The following is a 9,523-nucleotide window of genomic DNA, read 5'->3' as shown; positions in this document are numbered from 1 at the left end:
GGCCCCCTCCGGCCCCGCGCCCCGCTGCCCCGGGCCGGTCCCTGCCGGGGGCATGGTCGGCGCTCAGCCCCGCCGCCCCTGGCTCTCGGGCGGCAGGGCCAGGCGGACTCTGTCCAGCATCACCCTCGAGCCCCGTGGGCGCCTCCCAGAGCCGGCGGGGGTCCCCGTGCTTCTCCCCGCCAGGGGGACCCCCTCCTGCTGAGCGTCCCCGGGCCGAAGGGCCTCGTGTGACCCCTCCCCCTTCCATTCCTGGGAAGGGGGCCTGCGCAGCATCCCCGCCCCTAGCAGTCGTTCTCATCCTACTCCTGCCCTTGCACCCCTCGCAGCCAGGAGGGTGGGGTCTCCGTTTCTATGGCAAGTGAGGATCTCCATACTCCCTTGCCCTTTACCTTCTGTGACCCTGATCCTTCTTTGGCAGAGGGGTCTGTCTCAACCTCTCATCTTCCGTGGATGCTTTTGGGGCCTCTGCACACCGGCCAGTGACCCTTTTGCCAGGACAAGGGGACTCGGGCTCCCCATGGTCTTCTTCCCTCACCCAGTGGGTAGTGGGGGCCTGTGCAGCTCTGAAGTCATTTCTAACTAGGAAAGCAGATCCTCCTTACAGATCGTGCATACTCTCTGCTCACTTTCCTGGGTTAGGGTGAGCTCATTACCTGAATACCCTTTGAGTTGCCCTCTTTTTCTTAGGGGAGAAACTGGACATTCCAGTGCTCCTTTCCTCATTTGGCTGTCTCCCCTAGCACGTTCTCTCCTCAGTTTCTTGTGTGGGTGCGGGTGGGGGCCCCAGGATCAGATGTAGGGCAGGGCTTCTATTGTGCCTGGCACCTGGGTAGGAAGGGGTCACGGTGGTTTCTCCTCTGTGTCCGAGGAGAGCCAGGGTCTGTTTTTGCTGCAGGTCACTCTGGCCTCCTATGTGGGGGGCAGCATTCAGGTGACGCTACCCCAGCGGCAGCATGGTCAAGTGCCCTGGTCTTTTGGCGGTCCCATTACTGTCTTCTGTGCAGTAAGAACCCGACTGTGGACATTCAAGAGTTTTTGAACCTTCCCTGGAAATGAACTTCCCATTTCTTTTTTCAGAGAGCTCATATCCTTATGGCTTCCGTTTCCCAGTCAGCCATATTTAGTGAGCCTGTTACCTTGACTTTTTCTGATTTTCCTTAAATTGTATTCATGTTGGCTGGGTAAGAAGAAGCCATATGCCTTTCCATCTAGAAAAGGGAGTGTAGACACTCATGTCGCCCACGTGCCATTCGGGAAGGGGTTGCTCGTGTGCTTCTTGTACTAGAACCTTCCTTTGGCCTCGTGTTGTCTCTCATGGGATCCGAACATTTTTTTTTTTTTTTTTTGATCTTGTAGCTTTCAGGTGAAGGGGAAATTTGGATGCCTTCTACTTTTTTTATTGCTCTGGGTCTCTTGGCGAAAAACAGGATGCCATGCATTTGTTTATACGTACACACGTGTAGGGATGCATTGGGACAAAGTCACATCTGTTAGGCGTACGCCGGAAGTCGGAAGGGTTAGATGGCTAGCTGTGCGCTCTGCGTGTTTGTGGGGCCCTGGATGTGTCTGGATGGGGGTATACGTTCCTCTTGTTGGTAATTCCTCAGCCTGAGAAGAATCAGAAAACTCCCTGATAAACGGCCAGTTCTTGCCACTCTTTCATCTGTCATTTGTACCGTACTGAATAAGCAGAATGACATCCCGAGCGTTCACCAGGTCCCCGAGCGCATGCAGTGTGGAGTGCTTTGCTGATGCACACGAGAACTTAGGCATCCTGAATTTAGGGGTCGCATCCTCTGCCCAATTGTTCGTAGGGTGACAGGTTCCCCTCTTGCTCTCTTCACAGCCGTGTAGGGGAAAGAGATTTCATGTATTTGGGGCATTGATAGGAGGGGGTGAGAATATGTGTTTCTGTGACAGAACTAGGAATGAGCAGCCATAAATATGTCGCGGTTTTATTTTGGCCATTTCAATAATTGAGAGAGGTTGTGCACATTAGGAAAAGGTACCTTTGGGAAGGCCTGCTTCATCCTCGGGTGGGAGGGACTGTTGTCCAGGTTTGTCCTGAGGATCACAGTGTGCACATTAGGCTCTGGGGCAGGGCGATGGGGCCGCTGCCTCTGGGCCCCCTCCCCCTTCCCTCCCTGAGCTCCGAATGGCTGCTGGCTGCTGTCACTCAGCAGCAGAGTCTCACTTTTTGACAGGCTGAGTGTAGGGCCTCATCCTCCCCAACAGGCTCTGTCACACTCAGAGCATTTGGACCTTTAAGGGTTTTTCTCGCAAGGACACTCTCTCTGCCCGGGTTACTGAGGAAGGAGGCAGGGTGACCTGGAAGGTTGGCCAGTACTAGGCTTTGACTTCAAGACTTTGCCCGTCAGCTCATTGGGGTTACCCGGTGGGCACAACACCCGCTGCTCCAAAGTAGCACTTTTTACCTCCGCTTCCAATTTTTAAGAAAAGTTTTTATGCTGCTGTTATTCTGTCTGTATTTATACTCAGTTTGTTGGAATTGTGTATTTTTAGGGTGTGGTATTAATGAGCCTTGGAGGGCTAGAGTCGAGTGCCTGCTGTCGATGTTGGGGTGTGCCCAGGACAGTGAGCATTCCCATGGTGCTTCCAGTGGTGGGTGTCCAGTGGCCTTCCTGTCCTTCCGGGCCACCTCTGCTGAGCGGGGTGCTCTGTACTGTGGGCAGTGGAAGGAAAACGGTAAGGGTTAGGGGAACACACCTGAGGTTAGTGGGCAAAGTTGGGCTCTTCTCTTTGAGTTGAAACGCGGCTGTGCCCTCTGTGCCAGTCGTCCCCTTAGACGATTGGAAATGGGCTTTTCCGTTCCTTTGCCCGTGCACAGTGGTCTCTTGCAGTTCGTCGGGCTGGATGGGTCCCCTGAAGGACTTTTCTTTCTCACATCTTCTTGTTAGACCGTCCCTCTGTTCTCCCCCTCAGCCCTTACCCGCAGCTTTTTGGACAAGGTTGGGTGACCCATGGGACATCTCTTCCCTTGTCCTCTGGAAGACTTGACTTATCTTGCTGTTAAATGTTGGGTTTCTCCATCTCCTTATTCATCGGATTCGGAGTGTGGACGTGTATGTAGAGTCCCCTGCTCAAGGTCAGATTGGCTCGGATTTTCCTTTCCAAAAGAGTAGGGTTGCTCTTGCTTGTTCTTTGAGATGTATTTGTATGTCCTGCTTACCTATGTTTTTCCATTTTGTTGGATTTTAGGCCTTTTCTCTAAAATAGCCAATTCTTTAGTGTCAGGTGGTGTTATTTTAATTCTCTGTTTATGCTGGGTCTCGCCCAGGTACCTGCTGGGATTATAATTTTTTCTGATTTTGAGGGAGCCCCCCCCTTTTTTTTTTTAAACTCTGCCTTCATTGCTTTGGGCCGTTTTTCATTTCCCATTTCCTAGGTTCCCTGGGTTCAAGGTGATACTCGCCATGTGCAGTGGTGCTTCTTCCTGATTTCTGTATGGAGAAAGCAACAGAAGGTGATTCTCGTGTTCTCTTTCCCTTCATAATTGTGTCTGTGTCTCCTTTGTGGGACCTTTGAACTTGTCCTTTGGAGAGAAGTTGTTTTTGCATCCAGATTCTGATCCCCGAGCATGTGCATTCTGGGGACACTCACTGAGCTTCAGGGATCTGTGGGTTATGTGACTGTGCTTGAGACCTTTTATTACTATGAATGACATTTCAATGACTCTTGTATTTGTCTTTTTCTATATTCCTTTAAGGAGTTCTTTTCTGAATTTTCATTGTTGGGATTGTACTTTTACAAAAATTTACTCTAATAGTGTACCGTCCGCCTGAACCCCTACCTACTCCCTGCAGGAGTGGGGGGTGTTGGAGAGGGTGGAGGGCAGCTTGGCCTCAGGGTATATGTGCATGGTATGTGTAAAAAAAAGTAAGGTCAATCTTCCTTTTAAACGGGTAGGCGTAACTTTTAGGTCACTTAGATACACGGTTGGTGGGAACGCTGGTTTCACATCTGGACAGCAGCCGACCAGGGACTGGACAGAGCATGCGAGGTTTTGTACGGCACAGAACATCAGATGCGTCCTTTGTAGAAGGAAGGGGCAGAAAAATAATTTCCTCTTATGATCGACTGGTATCTTTCATGTCCTCAGATGGTAAGAACCGTATGAGATGCTGTTACATTTTTGCTGCCAGAATGTGTTCTATGTAAATTTAATGCCTAATTGTGGTCGCCATTCTTAGGCTAGATACCTGTTATAAATTACCGACGCTCTTGTTTGTTCTGTGACTTCTAATGTGTTATATTTTTAAAAATATTACTTTTATTTGTGTCTTGTCTTTTTTTAAAAAAATTGTTTTAGTGTTTATTTTTGAGAGAGACAGACACACACACACAGGGAGTTGGGGAGGGGCAGAGAGTGAGGGAGATACAGAATCCGGAGCAGGCTCCACGTTCTAAGCTGTCAGCCCAGAGCCCAACATGGGGCTTGAACTCACAAACTGAGACCATGACCTGAGCTGAAGTGGGACACCTAACCAGCTGAGCCATCCAGGCTTCCCTCTTGGGTAACTAATAGCCTGTGATTATTTTTGGACATAGGTTTGCTATACAGAATGATGACAATAATAATAATTAACCTGACATGCACTTTTTTCCTTTCTATATTACACCAGAGTTCTCCTTCACAATGTCTGTTGAAACCAGTTCTGCTGCTGTTTCACTGTAAAGAACTCTTGTGCAGGGTTGTTGTCTATGGTTTGGCAATGTCCTTTATTTACGTGGATTTGTGACTGAAGATATTCTGTGTGACAGGTGATGTGGGTTTCCATTATAACAGATCATTTTCTAAAGTGTTCTGTATCTTCTAGAACCACTTATCATGCCCCTTTTTGATGTTCTGGATGACCTCAGGCCTACCTCCCCTTCCTTCCCATATGAAGAGGGTTCCTTATTGCCCTTGTCATTATCATAAAGAGGGATTTGCAGATCTACTGTATTTGCAGCCTTTCTCTTTTTAGTAAAGGGGGGGCGCCCACCATTCCTTTCATCCTGTGGTGAGAGGCAGTGTCATTTCTGTCTCCCGAGGGACAGACGGATACAATGGGCTGTAGGCCACAAGGCTGGGGTGATAGTAGTATTTGTAGGTGGGCAGTGTCCCTGGGAAACACTGTGTCCTTCTGGCATCTGGGACTCCTCACGCAGGATTTTGGAAATTTGATTTTGCTGCATTTAGCCAGCTTCCTTCTGTCTCTTTGGCTCGATGATGGAAAATTCTTCGGGCAGAGCCAACAAGTATACTACCTCTGGGACCTTCATTCACAAGGAGGTGGGGTCTTCTCATGTTCCTGCCATGGCCGCTGTGGTCTCTGGTGTGTTTGGGGTGAGAGGAGAAAGTGTTCCCGTGCTCTGCGTCGTTGGCCGCATGACATGAAGAGGCTCACGTGGTCATTCACTCTCTTTTCCGGGTTAGAGCGTGTCATCTGTCTTCCTCTCCTTTCTTCTTCTTCCTCTTTTTTTTTTTTTTTTTTGGCACCCCTGATCAGGTCCAGGATACAGGTGACCAGACACTCTCCAGTCCCTGTGTTCTGCGCATCCACAGATGTAGTGCCCATCTCTTGTGATTAAGATGTGTTGCCGTTCTGCCCAACCATACCATGGTCTTCCATCCCAAGATACTTGCCTTGGCCTGTATTGGTAAGGATAGTGTTGCCCTGTATCTATTGAGAACGGATGGCAGTCCCTGAGTTTTCATGCGGTGGGACAGAGTAAAAGGTGGTGTTTTTTCCCCTCATCAGTATGCTGGCTGTGAATTTCTAAGGTTGTATTGCATCTTTCTGCTTTGAGCACCATTGCTTGTAGAAGGTCATGGGCCTCCTTGTGTAAAGACTGGTAATGCTTCCTGAGCATTTTTTAGCTCATTACCCTGGACTAAAAAAGAAATATTACGTACCCCTCTGCAAAGAGAAGCCGAGTGTCAGCCACGTTCCTTTCCACTCTATTTTTTTTTCTCTTAGATGATTATTTATTTACTTTCCGCTGATGGACCTGACATCAGATGGAGTGACTGGAGGTGTTTTTAAAATAGTTCTTTTACATTCACCCCAGTGTTTTGCTCATTCTCAGTAGGGTTGCATGTTCTCTTATACACGAGTCCTTTACCCCTTTTTGGAAAAGTGCGGTCACATTTTATTTTATTTATTTATTTTTGCAGATCTAGCCGCGGCTTTCCGGTCACATGACGTGCCCCTGCCTGAGCCTTCGCCGGCAGGCTGTGGGGGAGGTGTGCCGGTCTGGGGCCGTTCCCCGCGCTGCTCTGCAGTGTGGTCTTGTAGTGACCGGCGGCCGAGTGAGGTACTTGGGACGAAGTGTTTGGATCTGACTTCTTAATCGTTTTAAACTTCTTGCTGCTTGGAGACTAATTAAGTGGCCTTACTCTCACCACTAGTTTTACTTCTGATGTCATCTGAAGTATCTCCCTCTGCCTTCTCTGACAGGAGAAAAAAATCCCCAAACAGCAATCATAAGAAAACCCCCAAAGTGAACTGTGAAGGCGGGTTCCGACCGCTCCTGCTCTGTAGTTCGGCCACCAGTTTGGGCGCGTTGCTTAATTGATACCTTTTATGTGTACGGTGTTCAGTGGGGTGGACGTGTGAAAAGCTTTCGGAGCACATAGCACTCGGTCATCTGGCGGGCCCTGCGCTGCGCCTCTGCCTGTCGTTTTTCCTTCTAGGTTCCCGCAAGGTAAGATCGTGTATTTAGTTACTTAAAAACACTTGCAAAGCGGATTGTTTTTCCTCCATTTCTATCTAGCCAGTGGAGTGAAAACCGGGGTTTGCTTCTCGTAATAATAGTAAGTTACCGTGTTCCTACTTTTGTGCTCGACATCTGGGAGAAAATGGCGTGTCAACTCCCAGTAAGGACAGTGCGACTAGTCAGGACTCGGACTTTCTCTCTGTAGCCTCTACATTATTGCGGGGGCGATTCATGTGTTGTCAGCTGGATCTGGTGTCTGTAACACGTGAGAAAACAGGTGTTTAAGTTTATTTAATCTTTTTTACAGTATGCGTTTAACAAGATGTATCTGTGTGTTTTATTAGAATTATACACAGCTACAACCCGAGGTAGCCCTGCCACTAAAAACAAAGAGAAAAAACAAAGTCTTTCTTTCTGGTTTTGAAAAACAGGTGTTATCTGTTTTCCTTCATTGGGGCTGATTCAGAGTGCTGGGACACATTTCTGAAGGTATAGTAATACAGTCAAGAATGAATCTTTTTGAAACTTAGGTTTGGTTTTTAATCCTTATCTGAAAAGTTATTTCTGAGGATGTACGTGCCTGATTGGTTTTCTGGGGCACTTGGATATCGAGCCATTTGGAAGCCATAAAAAGAGATTGGTATAAAGAGTGAAATTATCAAGTAGAGAAAAGATGCAGTAGTGAAGAAAATACCCATTTATCATTGACGATAATCTAAAGTGAGGATTGGGAGCGTACAGTCAGATGTTCTAAGAAAAAATGGAATGTCGGCGTAGTTACCAGGTTGAAATGGGCTCACACGGCTGTGGCCTAAAGGACACTCCCCAGCATGGAGCCTCATGGAGGCTATGGGATTGATTATTTTACAATGTTAAGTGTTTCTTTTCTTTTTAAAAAGTAATTGGAGTAAAATAATGCTTCTTAGTGAAGAAAATGTAAACTTTAATGGAAGTTCAGAGTGAAAGATTTAAAAAGTGAACATAAAAGATAAGGATTTTTTATTGCAAATCCACAAGGGGGTAGTGATGTTCTATCAAAGATATTTGTGGTGGAAATGTGAGATGATCTCTTTGAACATTTTAGATTTACAGATAAAACCAGTACGTTTGCATTTTAACTTAATAAGATCTCCTTTTTAAAATGTTTATTGGCAAAATTGTTTATTGCTTAAATTTAAAAAAAAGAATCCCATTTTGGGTGAATGGCTATTTAAGCCATATGAATGGTAAAGGAGAAGATGCCCTTGGAGCCCGGTGCTCTGGCGCAAGGTTGCCAGGGACCTGGGGGTCGCTGATTTTCTAAGAATGGAATAATCTTAAGTTTCCTGGGAAGCATTAGGCATCTAGGAACCGGTTCCTTAAGTGTCCTTAGCAAAAGGATTTTAGGAAATTGTGTCTAAACTTTACAGAAGTTTGTATTACTGGTTGTATTTTCAGCCCTGCCAAGACATGAAAAATGTGAACAGTCCACACCACCAGCCGCTTTTAATAGTGCTAAGTAAATCATTTTTATAATCTCTTTTTTTTATTAGTTTATGTTATGTCATTAGATAAAAGCGTTCCCCCCCCCCCTAAAAATCCCAGTCGCTTGCCTGAGGTCATCGAGCCCCACCCTGTTAATTCAGAATTGTTTAAGATTAGGTGTGGTGTGCCGGGCCAGGTAGTTTTCAGTGAAGAACTAAAGTTGTATTATGTATTCTTTTTTTGAGTGTGATGGTGTGTGGTAAGAGGAAGATTTAAGGTGGAGATAGGACCATATTCTACTTATTTAGAGATACACTAACTATGTCTTTGAAAAATACTACTTTTAACGGTACCAGGAAGCAGTTCCATAGTTCCGGAGTTAGGCTTGTTTGTGGCATAGCCATCCTGTATTTTTCATTTTTGGTTTAAGGAAAAGGTTAATCCAGCCTTTTCTTTTTCTCTCTCTCTTTTTCTTTTTCCACCCTCCCTGTTTTGAGCAAGGGCTTTTTCTGTTTTATCTCCTTTACTAAATGACTGGTGATTTACCATCCCAAAAGGTACACTGTTTCTTCACAGGCACCCTGAGCTCTGCCTGGAGCTGAACTGTGACGTCAGCACTTTCATTCATGAATTTGCTCTTCCACGTCTCTCTTCTCCTTCTGTGCTCCTGCACTGACTTCTGGCACACGCACAGATCAGTTTACCATTAGTCAGCCCATAAATCAGCGATAAGAGGTAAAACCAAAGATAAGATCCTGGGTCGGTTTTGATAACGCTGTAGTTGCTTGTGCCACTTTGCATCTGTGTCGTTTGCACGGGGTTTCTGGCGAAACAGATTGAAACCTACAAACAGTTCGTTTCATTCCCTCGTGATTTTGCGGGTGTGGTGTCGCCAGCATGTTGACCCCACAATTCTGCTCCTCCGTGAAGTTCACAGCCCTCTGCTGCGATGCCTTTGTTATAAAGGAACTTCGTTAGAGCGTTTTGGTTGCAATTTGACTAAATTGGAGGAGCTCCTGTATTTGAGAGAGGTGAGGCCTGGACGTTAAGTTACGTTCTACGCAAATTGCTTTTGGAATGCATTTGGATTTCTTTTTTTGGTGTGTGTGTGTCGGGGGGCATTGTGTTGGCCTTGAAATATTTTCAGTAACTCTGTCGCTGAGACTTGTTTGCACTAGGTGATACCTACAGTAGTTAACTACCCTGTAAGGAGGGTGCTGTTCCCCCCCCCCCCCAGTCTGAGCAGGGTGTCTCTCCCCTGGCTCTCCGCACCCCCCGCGGTACAGCACCCTCCAGAGGCCGGACCACCCATCTCTCCGCAACCCCCGCGGTACAG

Source organism: Suricata suricatta, chromosome 8 (assembly GCF_006229205.1).
Source record: "Suricata suricatta isolate VVHF042 chromosome 8, meerkat_22Aug2017_6uvM2_HiC, whole genome shotgun sequence".
NCBI lineage: Eukaryota > Metazoa > Chordata > Mammalia > Carnivora > Herpestidae > Suricata > Suricata suricatta.
This window is presented reverse-complemented; position numbering follows the sequence as displayed.